Consider the following 13,986-nt stretch of genomic DNA (forward strand, 5'->3'; position numbering starts at 1 on the left):
ATGCCACTCACCCTAAGTGCCCAGGATGGTCCTTCTCAGCACAGACTTGTCTGTCCAGCCCCAAACATGAAGAGTTCCAAGGCCAAGGAGCTCAGGTCCAGCGCTTAGAAAATCTCTTTAAAGCCACACGTTGATCATGTTTCTCTCCTGCTCAAATGGCTGCACATTATCTTTGAGAATTTGAGTTCTTTGGCCTTTCAGACCTTCTAGAACTTTCCCCAAGCTTCCCTTTCCAGCCTTCTCTCTTACTATTGCCCAACACCAACCTGCCTACCCCCACCCTGGGCCTGCACACACACCGCTCAAGGCCTTCACAGCTCTCCCAACTTTAAAAGGTCCATTCCAGCCTCAGCTCTCCACCGCAAACCTTCCCTGTCCTCCAAGGACTGGCCGAGCCCTGCCTCCTCAAAGCTCTCAGGACCCACCCTCTGGCTCCACCACACGTCCCCTCTCCACCTCAGGACACTCCAGGACGCTCTTCTCCTCCTGTCCCACCAAGGTACCAGCTCTTTTCCACCTCTGTCCCCCTGGTTCCTCGAGGGACCAGCTGCACCTTATTCTTAGGTTTCAGCTTAAATGACATAACTTCAGAAAAGGCCCTCCTGATGTCCCGTTCACTCCCTAAGTTCTCTGTCACCACTTTTGGTTCCTCAGTACTACTTGTCACCATAGAGTATCCTGTCTACTCGCACGCCTAGCTTACTTCTCTCCTGCATTTTTTCTCACACTAGAATATTCATGCAGAGGACAGGAACTTTTCAGCTTGTTCTTCCATATGCCCCAGCCCCTTCACAATCCCATGAGTCGGATTCAAGAAAAGGTTTCGATACTTATTTGTTAAATGAATGAATGAGCACTCTGACTCATACACGGGGGTTTTGTTCCTGAACTCCTGGGGTATCTCTCTCAATCTCAAGAGCAGAGCTGCTTTGCCCTGGAGGAACAGCATCATGCATTAGATGAATAAGTGTCTGCCACACTTTAGTATCTACAGTTTCCTTGTATTTTATTTATTTATTTATTTATTTGGGGGGGTACTGGGGATTGAACATAGGGGCACTCAATCACGGAGCCACATCCCCAACCCTATTTTGTATTTTATTTAGAGACAGGGTCTCACTGAGTTGCTTAGCATCTCACTGTTGCTGAGGTTGGCTTTGAACTCGCCATCCTCCTGCCTCAGTCTCCGGAGCCGCTGGGATTACAGGCCTGCACCACCACCACTGGCTTTTCCTTGTATTTTAGATTTAGACTCCACAGTAAGCTTGTTTCACAGATAATTCTAAATAGTTGATGGCGGAAACAGGAAGCAGTATTCTGATTGGTTAGTAAACTAACATGTAGGTAGTAAATGCTGATGGGGATTTCCCAATTGCTACACTTCCACTATTTGATAGCACTGCTGTACCTCATTTATTATCACTGGGCCTTTATGCTCTTTCTGGGGACAAGTTTCCATTGGTCTTTTTATCAAACTCTACTAGTTCCTTGCTCTGCAAAGATCTGGCCAACAGCCTCTCCACTGCCATTGGGCTTTGCTCTCTGGGGCAGATGTGAACGAGAATTGGGACTGGACTTGCACAACATTTTCCCATAATTTCCTCCAGTCACCTGGTAGAAAGGCAATCTATCTCCTGCTATTCTCTTTTATCCTATGGTTTTAGAATTTTCAGTTGGGAAAGACACTTACTTAAAGACCATTTCTCCCAGATGCCTTTGCCCTTAGTCATGGGCTGTGAGACAGAGTTCTGGATGGTGGGAGGCCAACAGAAGCTATCTGTGCAGTTTTCTAATGGCACACTTAAAAGATGAGGGCCTTCCCTTTTCCTCTCCTGGCTCAATGTAGACATGGCAGTGCCTGAAATGCAGATGAGGGCAATGTCCAGTGATGGCAGAACAGTGAGACTGAAGGTAACTAGATCAACAACATCATAGCTGCCACGCGGCCCTGATGAGGGGTCGAGACAGTTCCATGCTTTTCTATCTTCTCCACTAAGAAAATCAGCAGCACCATTTTGCCAAATTGAGGTAAAGGAGGAGTATGTGCATATTGCTCAATAAAAACAGGAGAAATTCTAGATGTTGAGCTCATGTGTCCACTATGTTCCTCAGCCAACTCTGCTGTCCAGGCTTCTCTTCATTGACCTTCATTGGCCTTCCAACTTTTTTTTTTTTCAGTACCAAGGAGTGAACCCGGGGATGCTCAACCACTGAGCCACATCCCCAGCCCTTTTGATGGTTTTGTTTTGTTTTTTTGTTTGTTTGTTGTTGTTTTTTTATTGATACAGGATCTTGCTAAGTTGCTTAGGACCTATTAAGTTAATGAGGCTGGCTTCAAACTTGCAATCCTCCTGCCTCAGCCTCTCAAGCCTCTGGGATTACAGGTGTGCACCACGATGCCTGGCTGGCCTTCCAACTTTGATCTTGTCCATGGGCACTGCTGAGACTGCACAAAATTATCTGAATAATGGATACCTTGAGAGGACCTGAACAGGCGTGTCTTCTGCCAGCAGTGCTTTCTGCATTCCCACATGGAATTTGCCCCTTTCCCTTTTCTCAGTTTTCCCTCAGGTTTCGTTTACTGCACCAAGACTGAAGCAGTTCCCTTGGTCCAGCTTTAGAAATGCCCCAGAACATGTGCTCTGAACTTGCTACTGTAGATTGTTTTCAGGTTATTAGAGACCCCTCAAATTTTAACACTCTTTATTGACAGCAGGACTATAGATGATCAGGACTGGGAATGTCACTCAGTGTAGAGTGCTTATGTAGCATGCACCCGGTTCTGGGTTTGATCCCCAACAATGCAAAAATAAATAAATAAATAAAGTTGCATATGATTTCAATGAGGCTAGTGAGGACTAACTAGTCCAGCCTGATGCTGGAGAAGGAAAAGGAGGAGAGGAAGAGGAGGAAGAAAACAAATGATCACAGTGTCCCTAAGCAATCTGAATGGAAGCAGCCAGGTAGGCGGGAAGTCAACTTATCCATGCCACAGGTGTTCGGCACCTGCTCAGGTACTATCCTAGACACTAAGAGTATATCAGTGAATGGACAGATTAGGACCCAGAGATCCCACTTGACTTGGAGGGAGACAGACAAGGAAGAAGAAAAGAAGGAACAGAGGAAGGAAAGAGAGTAGAGAAGAAAAGGGAGAAGAGGAAGAAGAAAAAATAAGCCATTTCAGGTTTTGATAAGAGCACTCAGAAGAAAATACAGAGGGTCAGAGACTCTGACTGAGCTGATCAGAGGCTTAAAGATGCCAGGCCATTCATGGGGATGATGGTCCGGGGAAGGAGGCAACAGAGGCCAGTGCTCTGGGGCAGGAACACTAGGTGTACTCAGGGGCAAGTAGAAGACCTTTGCTACAGCCACGTGAGTGAGGGGGGGAAAGCATAAAATGGTTCCGCTCATATTCCTTCCAGCCCCTCAAAAGTCCACTCCAAGTGTTGGAAAGATCAGGAAAACAGAAAATTGGAGGCCCACATTTAACCAGTGTTCTTTGCAATAAGAAGAGAGGAAATGAAGGAATCTCTGGAAATCTGGCTTCAGGTTCTGAATGCCCCTGACATGTCACTGTCCCTCAGAGAATACCCTGCCCGCAGAGTTTCTGCGTATTAAGTGTGATCATGACAATAAGTGCTGACAGTCAACAGTAGGACAAAGCTTCACTGTTCGATGTTCAGTATCTAAAATGCATACCTTCTAGCACATGTGGATTCTAAAGCTTCCTTTCACTAAACCTGCATGCTTGATGGAATGATCCATCCTAAAAGCAGGTCTGAACCTTTTAAACCAGAAGATTCTTGCCTTGAACTCCTCCTCCTCCTCTTTTTTTCCCCTGCATTTGTGACCAAAAGCCCAGACAGCCTCAACTCAACTTTGAATGATTCAAGACAGGGATCCAGTCGTGCCTCTGGGATGGATGAGATGGGCTCATGGGACTCTATGTCCTTGGACTTCAGATTGACCTTTGAAATGAACATTACTATCTCAGAGACTGCTGTCAGGCAACTGGGATGTAGATTCTAGAATATACCTTTCTTCTTCTTCTTCTTCTTCTTCTTCTTCTTCTTCTTCTTCTTCTTCTTCTTCTTCTTCTTCTTCTTCCTCCTCCTCCTCCTCCTCCTCCTCCTCCTTCCTCCTCCTCCTCCTTCTCCTCCCTCCTCCTCCTCCCTCCTCCTCCCTCCTCCTCCTCCTCCTCCTCCTCTTCTTCTTCTTCTTCTTTAGTCATATGATAACTTATGCCTGTTTCTGTGGCATTCCTCCTATTCTCCTTAATTTCTCAGAAGCTGTTGCTGGCAGGTCCTCAGTCAATTATTTATTCATTCATCAATGGGGGTACCATCATGTACTGGCCATGGTCCCTCCCTTGAAGAAGCTTAAGTCTGGTGGGGAACACAGATACTGAGCAAGGAATTTCTGGTATAAGTGCTATGGAGGACAAAGTTAGGTCCCTTTGGAAACAGCTATCTAATGTCCAGCTTTGGCCCAGGAGCTCTTGAGAAATTAATTCTATCCTTTGAAGATTGTTCTAGTGAGCCCTGAAGAAATAACAGAAGAACTGGTTTTGCTGCCTGCCTGCCTGCCTGCCTGCCTGCATTACGCTATCTCCCTGAGCCTGGCTTCACCTCATCTTTCTTACTCAGAATCAAAATGGACTTTTGAGCAGTGTTAACACAGAACATGGCGGGGTAGTGGAGAGAGCCCAGCATTTGGCCTGAGATGATCTGGGCTCAAATCCCATCTTTGCCTCTGAGAACTCTCTACACACTCTTAGGATAATAACCCCCATCCCCTCTCACAGGGTTATTGTGAGGATCAATGGGATCATTTACATGAAAATGCTTTGCAAACTATAGTGCATTATTCTCATGTCAGCTGCGGTTCCACAAGTCTTAGCGTATTCTGGACTTCAGCTTTTCCTGACACTAATATACAGATTCCCGCTATTCTTTTGTGACACCCTTCATTGCATGCCCCTCCTTCCATCTTTTGTTTGCGTGCATATGAAATCCCAGAGATGATGGCTTTCCCTCTCTGCCCCCCTTTAAGGCCTCTCCCTTTCTTCCTTGTGATTTTCTGAAATGGTACAGATAGGGCGTCATTTAAAGCTTCATCACCTTCCTGGTATCTTTCAGAGTCATCCTCAAACCCAAATCTCACATGCCTCTTTTCCACTTGAACAACCTAGAGAACCAGAAAGTTCCTCTTAATCCAGATAAAGATTCTCTCTCTCTTTCAGACTAGGGTCAAGCCAAGATCATTCTGCCCCATTTGGTGGTGGCTCTGGAGGCACTACATGGAAGCCATGGGTCAGAACTCCCTGCAGTGACTGATACAATATTTCAAGCCTTAGCAGCTATTGGTCCTCATGCTCCCAAGTTTTCAGAGCAACCCGAGACCTACCTCAAAATAGGCTTAGTCAACCCGAGAAAGCCTTGCATGCTTGGCTTTGCTGGCTGCCATGTGCCCCTTCGCCGCCTCACCAGGGACCTTGACCTCAGCCTCCCAGGCAGTTTGCAGCAGAATGCCAGATGCAGCAAGCTTAGAGCCGATTTGCACCTGCCCAGAGAGGCAGGTCATTTCTCCCAGGACAGGAAGCAACACAAGCATAGCTCTTCTTGGCCCAGGCAGGCCACCATTAACCGAGTGAAGTTACTTCCCACTCTATTCTGAACTACACAGAGGTCTTTGCATTGTTAGAGGTCTTAGAGTTAAGCTAGAGTGTCACGATCCTCCACATTGGCAAGTTCTAATGGTTGCCAGGTGACATCAAGGACCAGGGTTGAAGAGGAGCCTTGAGGCCAGCCAGCAAGCAGAGGCTGTGGGTTAATTGGGTGTTTAAGTACAAACAGGTGAAAAGTCAGCATACCAAAGGGAAATGAGCATCATCTTTTCCCTACATCATTTTGAGAAGGTAGCTGGGTCATTGCAGTCCAGATACAAATCCTGCATTGGAAGCACCCTGCTTCCGGTGACAGGAACAGGGAAGCAAGTATGACAAAACGCCAGGTTGTTGAGGTGAGGTGAGGGGCCAGCATAGCCCCTCCCCACTCTGGGCAGATAAGCTGGGGACCTAGCAGGGTCCTCATCCCAGAGTTCACAAGCTTTCTTTCCTGGCCAAGGCAGCATGATAAACTCAGAGAAACATCCCCCAGAACATTAAAAAGGATGCCACCCTTGTGCAACAACCCAAAGTCCAGCAGAACGGGGGCAGCACCCCAGCTCTCATCCTCCGACCTTTGCTTTACCAAGCTACGGTCTCTTTCTTTGGAGTGACGAATGAGGAATCCTGGAGGGTGTATGTGCATTTTCAAACAAAGATCCAGGAGCCATTTGGTTCCTGCACAGGACCAAGTCTTCTCTTTATTCCTTTTCTTTAGCCTTCTAAATTCAATCTACCATCTTCCATAGTCATTACCAAATCTCCTGTGTCAGACAGAAAGTACTATTGTTTGCTTGGAACACAAGTTTGTTGATATGCTGGGATAGGACACATCTTGCAGACAGCAAATCAAGAAGCATTCTGAAAAACAAGCACTGGCAAAAGAAAAAAAAGAAATGTAACTTTATATTGTCCAAAACACTCATGGGGGAAATACCATCATTTTTCATTGCTGCAGTGGACTTTTAAATTCTGAGTACTTCTTTAAAATGTGTGTCCCTTTAGGTTCTGACAATGAAAGCCTAAGATTTTTGTTGTTTTTTTTTTTTTTTTTGGTCATGATTCTAGAACTGATTAAGGGTTTTCTTGGAGTTATTTAAGAAAGTGTGCTTTTCTCCTTTTTTTTTTTTTTTGGTTTTGGTTTTATGGAAATGTTGACCCATCAGGATTTACTTAAATCCTCCTTGGTTATGGGCCTCCCAAGACAAAGCCATATCCATGGCAACCACAGGCTGCCAGCACAGGAGAGAGACACATCCAGACACAGAGTATAATAGCTCTGTTTACTGATGACTAAGATCTTGAAAGCTCCACTGTACATTCCCACTCGCAGCTCAGGCCTAGCTCCAAGCTGTCCTCGTCCTCCAGGCCCAGCATCCATAATCAGACCCCCAGAAGGAGACAGAAGCCCTTTTTCCCAGCCCTGGGGGCAAAGGATGGGCCGCCTCTCCCAAGTTCTGGATGGTCCTGTGGAAATAGTAGGCCAAACTGAGAGGGAAGCTGGAAGAGGGCGAGTCATGAGGACACCTCTGGTGACTTCTTGGCCCTGGGGGTTTCCTTACCTAGCTGCAGCTGGGAGCAGCTGCCCTCTAAGGCCATCCCTGCTCCAGAGATAGACCCTCGGGCCTTAGAGGCCCAGGCAGCAAGAGCAGGCCCACTAGGGTTCACGGGCAAGTGTTCGGCAATTTACTTGGACCCCCTTCTTACTCCAGTGCATCTCATTCATCAGCCTTTTCCACGTGGCAATAAAAACCTGGGAAACATACCAACCCCAGAAAAGCACTGTGCACACCAACACCTCCCAACTTTCTGACACACAGCCACAAAACAAGCACACACACATTTCTCACCTCCAATAGCTCACTGTGATATGTTGGACTTGTATTTGACCAAATTTATGGGCAGCGATTGATTTGGAAATAGTACTGTCAATTCCATTTTACTGCATATATCAGAACAATTTCCTACTAACTAATACGATTTTTTAAAAAATATTTTTAAAATATTTTTTTAGATGTTGATGGACCTTTATTTTATTTATGTGTATGTGGTGCTGAGAATCAAACCCAGTGCTTCACACATGCTAGACAGGCGCCCTTCTACTGAGCTACAACCCCAGCCTCTAATATGATGTTTTGACTTTTAGTTTTAGAAATATCCAGGGACAAACTCTTCAGTTGCATACATCTGAGACAATTGTTCAATTGATCCAAATTTTTTTTTTTTAAATAAATTCGCACAGCTCAGGAGTCTGTATGGTGGAAAAGGCCCTAGTGTGTGCTCTCAGTCACCCCCAGGCATCAGGATGTTTCAGAGATGTCAGCCTCCTGTTGACCTTCATTTGTTGCTTTCACCTTTACATGTGGATGATTGGGTTGACTCTTGAGTGGCAGGGCTGGCTGTGAATAAAGGGACAAAGCTTCAGGCCAGTTATCAAACCCCTTCCCCCAATCCAGGGGGAGGTAGACGGTCCATCTTCTCAATCTGAAACAAAACCTGGGTGTGCTGGGCCTTGCCATTTTAGCTGTAGGTGATATTATTTACTTAATCAACATTGTTAACCATTCACCAAATGCTCTTCTCTAGAATTTGAAGGTCTGTTAGTGCACAATCTAGATCCCATTAGATCTTTCTCAACTGAATCAACGTTCCCCTTGTCAGAGTGCTACCTTCTCTTATTGTTCTTTGCAAGCACAAATCAAGATGGTTTTAAAAAAAAATCTTGTAAGGTGGAGTTTTGGTCTGCTCCCCTTTAGCTGAGTATGGAAGACCTTGGAGAGATTTATGAAAAAGAAATTTCTATATTAAGAATCACAATCATTTGAGTTCTTATTTAAGGGTTAGCAGAAACAACTGGTACTTTCACATGGTAGAAAGAGACTAATTTCAGATAAGATAGATAAAATAATAAAAAGGGAAAATGAACTTCATCCCATATTAGACTCAGCTAAAATTAAAAACATAATGAAAAACTTGGATATTTAGAGAGAGCTTTGTACATTTTAAACATGATCTTTGCACTGGGGATGTAGCTCAATGTTAGAGTGCTTGCCTAGTGTGCATGAAGCCTTGGGTTCAATCCCTAGTACTAATAAATAAATAAATACATGTGATTTTCTAGGGACAAGATATAAACACAGGTCTGGGGCTGTAGCTCAGTGGTAGACCGCTTGCCTAGCACATGTGAGGCCCTGGGTTCGATCCTCAGCACCATATAAAAATAAATAAATAAAATAAAAGTATTTTGTCCATCTATAGCTAAAAAATGTTTTAAAAAAAGATATAAATACAAATGCATATAATTATTTTGCTCCCAAGTAAGTCAGATCCCAGGAGTTTGTAACTGTCTAGTCTCCAATTCAATTCCTCTTTTCTTTAGGTTATGTCCATCCTAAGGCAAACAGACCTACAGAAAAAGCCACATCTCTTCTTTCAGGAATATTATTAAAATTTAAGTCTTTTGTGAGCCTATAATTCATTCAAAATAGAAAAAGTGAAGTGAGAACAATAAACATGAGGAGACTAATGAGCTATGTAGACTCAGTTTACCAACTACAGTTTGTCAGCAAGCCTAAGAGCACATGACACATAGGTGAAGTTAAATGGCTGACGAATGAGGACAACTGGCTCTGGAATAGGTGGATAGAGAGCACATGGAGGGAGGGCCCAGAAGAGGCACTGGGAATCTATGACTCCATCAGCAGTTAGTGGAAGCAGCAGCTTATTTCCGTGGTTGCTTCGTTTTAAGGTCCCAGGTGTAGACGCACACCTCTGGCACCACGGCTGGATTGCAGTGTAGCCACCTGGCCCTCTGATCCTCTCCTCCCCACAGATAGGCTTACTTGTTTCTCCCAAGGCTAAGTTGGGGGAATCAAGTTCAACAAGCCTTGGGGACATTCTGAGGGATCAATTGTGCTGCCAATACAAGATTCTTTTTTGAAGTTCATGTCTTAAACTCATTCTCCAGCTTCTGAATGGGCCATAAGCCACTGGTGAGTAAACTGAGCTCAATATCAAACAGAATGTGTGGCACTGAGGTGGGTCACTATTCCTCCCCTGATTCGGCCCACCCTGGACACTCCAGGAAGATGCCCGGCCAATGCCAAGTTGAAATGCTTTAAAAGCCAGCAGGTCTGGTCTGAGATCCTCGGCTACCCCCACTCGTCTCTTTTTGAGCACAAAAGCCAGTTCCTCTTTGTAAGCGGTTGCCCAGCACACGGCTCTGAATGGAGGAGCCCTTCGCAAATCCTTTTCGCTTGGCCTTGTAACATGAGCTCACGCTCCTTTTTTGGCAAGGACACTGTGGAAAATTCCCTGTACATAGAGAGCTGGCTCCATTGCCTAGCAATTCTACGAAGTTACCTCTGTGCTGGTCAAAAATGGAACACCCAAACCATCCTCAAGCACCAGGATCTAAAACAAAGAGTTCTCCTGGCACTGACAACAAGAAATAGGTCCCAGCTTACAGCATGGGGCTTTGCTAAGGATTTAGAATAAACCTGGCTCTGAGCCTAAGTCACAGTGACTGCTGTAACTTGGAGCCTGCTGGGACCTTAGCAGGCTCCAGATATTGCCAACGTTTTGGCAAAGCTATCGAGCCCATGTACCTTTCTCTGTGTCACATTACCATCATCTGTAATCATGAGCAAACAACGACTGATTTCATAAAGACATAAATTTGGGGAGGGTGCTGGGGGGGATCAGGTTGCCCTGGGAGCAGCATCTGCTTTGGCACCTACCCAACTTGGGACGACTGTCGACATGTGACACCTTAGGAGAAGTTGTGTATTTTCTTCAAATCCCACTTCCTTCACTTAAAAAAGAAATAATAAATTATTTTTGAAAATAGAAAACAAAATGCCTACCAGATGAGGTCAATATGAGAATATTTAAATAAATAATGTATATGGCTGCTTCACAGAAGACATGCTGATATTCTTCTTTTTTTTTTTTTGAGGAGGGTACTGGGGATTGAACCCACGTTTACTTAACCACTGAGCCACATCCCCAACCCTTTTTTAAAAAAATATATTTATTTTTTAGGTGTAGATGGACACAACACAATGCCTTTACTTTTATGTTGTGCTGAGGATCAAACCTGGATCCCGCTTGTGCTAGGCGAGTGCTCTACCGCTGAGCCACAACCTCAGCCCTTTTTAATGTTTTATTTAGAGACAGGATCTCACTGAGTTGCTTAGTGCCTCACTGTTGCTGAGGCTGGCTTTGAACCCACAATCCTCCTGCCTCAGCCTCCCGAGCTGCTGGGATTACAGGTGGGCACCACTGCGCCTGGCTGATATTCTTGCCTTCTCTTACGGTCCTCCTCTTCCAGTCCCCTTTTCTTTTCTCAAGCAGTAATTTTCAAACTCTTTTAACTGTGAGAGCTTTTAAAAAGTTCAAATGAATATGTATGCAGAAGACAGACATTGAAAGTAGATTACAAACCAAAGTGTCTACAAACGAAGCACCTAGTTTTGTCCCTTCTTCCTTGCCTTGATGGTGGCTTCCAGAACTTAAACACCATAGAGACAGACTTCCTCATTCACTGGGAGCCCCTGGGGGTGCAGGTATATATGCCTTTACCCACCTTCCACAGCCCGGCAACCCCCCATCTTCCTAGACCTGGGAAACTGAAATCTTCCCAGAGAGGGCTCTGGTGTGTTTAGGGTTTAAATAGAAGCCCTTTGGACCAGCATTCTCCCTCTTCTGGCATTTTCTCTGATAAATTCACTTTCTAAAGGGATGGCTGGGCTAGCAGCCCAAGAGCTCTTCCCAATCCCGAGACTCGATTGTTCTTGTTGAACAGTTGGATCAATTGAGCAATTTGCCTCTCAGATATTCAATTGAAAAATTTGTTCCCAGATACTCGAACTAAAACACGATTATGATCATAATTACATACTTATTCTCAAAAGCTGGAAAATTAAATTAAGTATAAGAAGGAGAAATTATATCACTTGTTTTCAACCTTCTGTAAATAGCCATTGTTGATGTTTTGATCTATTTCTTCCCTGCTTTTATGTATATGTGCACTACTTATATAAGCATATCAATAGGTAATACAAAGTTGGACTCAAACTATACATATAGTATGGGATTCTGCTTTTTTCCATGTCATTAAATAATATTGCCTATAAATAATACTAGCTGTAAAACATTCTATCATATACAAGCAAAGTTTATTCATCTTCCTATTGCAGTTTCTTTTAATCATTTTGAGCATTTTTTAACTAAAATGATGTTGTATAGAAAACATCTGTGTTCATAAATCTATCTTTGTCCTGCTTTGATGCTTGATGTATCAAAGATATAGATTCTAGCTAGGTGTGGTGGCACACATCTACAATCCCAACAACTCAGGAGGCTAAGGCAGGAGGCTTGTAAGTTGGAGGCCAGCCTCAGAAAATTAACAGACCCTGTCTCAAAATAAAAAATAAAAAATATCTGTGAATATAGTTTAGTGGTAAGAGTGCCCCTGGGTTCAATCCCCAATATTGGGGGGTGGGGGGAGATATAGATTCTAGGATCAAGAAACACATTTATGGCTCTTGATATGCATTATATGCTAAATAGTTTTCCATGAAACTTGTCTCAGTTCATCTTCCCCAAAGAGTAAACAAAAATCTATATACACAAGAATTTATCATTCACCAAGAGTGTGCAAGAATCAATATGCCAATATCAAACACCCACTTTACAAAATTATCACTGAGTCTTTAGTAAGTCAGAATCTTTGACAGATTCCTCACAGAAAATCGTAAGATCAAAAGGGATTGTAAAATTTGCAGGCTTTATTGACCAAGACTTATAAAAACAAAATAGCTGAACAAGCAGCCCAGAGCCCCTATTGGCTCATAGGGCACTTTTGCACAAATTAGAAAAAGTCACATCTTCATCATGACACTTTCCTGCCATCCACCTGAAAACAATCGTAATAAAGATCAAATCTACCATAAGTGTGACAGGAATGGGGGCCTTTTGAGCCCTACAGTACTCAAAGATGTCTGTCACTGCAGGTCTAGAGGTCATTATGCAAAAAGTTGCCTCTGTCCCTGCAGACCAGATGCAGACGGAACCCTTCAACACCTGCCAGGTGTCCCTCTCCACCCAGTCCCTCTCCACCACCCACTGCTCAGTTAGAAAACCCCTAAGCCTTCTATTTGCCTGGAAATTGTGACCGCCCCTGTAGGTGTCTGCTTTCACAGGTGTTCCAGCCTGTATTTCCTGTCCTCTTAGTTGCTCCATTTAGATATCCCAGCCAGTGCCTCAGATTTGTCAGTGCAGACCAATCTCATTCTCTCTGCCCCACTTCTCTGCTCTCTGGGGATGCTTATCATCTTGGGGTTGTCGACAAATCAACCCTTCCCTTCACGCCCCACCACCGTGCTGTTGCCAAATTCTGATTATTCCTCCTTCACCTCCCTTAGCACGTCACTCTCTCCACCTCCCTTGAATGCATTAACCTCAGTCAGGACATTAACGAGCACAGGTGATGGAAAATTACTCCTGATAACTGTCAGGTTCTGGACTTAGTGAACACATTTGATGCTTACAAAATCTCCTGCTTTGCTCTTCACTCCAAGCTCCCTTTATTAAAACTTAAAATGGAAAATAGCACTGGACGCGGAGGTATCCAGAAGCAAGAAATGATTGCTGGGCTCACTGTCTTTGCCAAAGAGACTTGCTGAGCTTGTGCACAGTGAGAGTCAGCGTAGAAACTTAAGCACAATGAGCGTCAGGGTAGAAGGTGACGGAACTGGACTGGTTGCAGGAGACTAGCCAATGTAGGTAAAATCTACTGAGGGGGATCCTTGATGAAAAGATGAGTTCCCCAGGTCTGTTGTCAACTGCTGCAAGATCCAGACAAAACCCTGATGCTCTCCCAGGTGCTGCACACACCAACATTCCAGTTTGGTTACTTTGCTTTTGAACCATCCAGTGGAAATCCTATTGTAGGTGCCATCCCTCCAACTAATCCACGGTTCAGATGAAATAAAAATCCCCAAATCCCCAGCATCAGACACAGACACACCCCAAGGATCCACTGTTCCCATTAGAATTGATTAATTAATTAATCTATTTATGTGTTTGGTGAGGGTACTTCCCCTTAGGATGTCTGGAAAAAAGATGGAGCGAGGCGAATGCCAGGATGTCTCAATTGTCCCTTGAGCTACTGCCCTGAACACTTACCCACCTATTGGTTAACAGCTTGTGGCCATAACTGACCTTCTTTCCTCCATCTCCATGGAGAAGAAATGATGACTGGAAGTAAAGACTTTGGCCTTGCTCAAAGAATTTGGGTTCTTTCCTTATTTTTTTTT

General features: G+C 44.3%; 1 pseudogene; it reads left to right on the plus strand.

Annotated features, from left to right (window-relative positions):
• Positions 1–1,848: 1,848 nt before the first annotated feature.
• LOC114087273 (large ribosomal subunit protein uL1-like) overlaps positions 1,849–13,986 on the plus strand; it is a 42,221-nt pseudogene continuing 30,083 nt past the window's right edge.

The sequence above is a fragment of the Marmota flaviventris genome, chromosome 4, assembly GCF_047511675.1.
Source record: "Marmota flaviventris isolate mMarFla1 chromosome 4, mMarFla1.hap1, whole genome shotgun sequence".
Taxonomy (NCBI): Eukaryota; Metazoa; Chordata; class Mammalia; order Rodentia; family Sciuridae; genus Marmota; species Marmota flaviventris.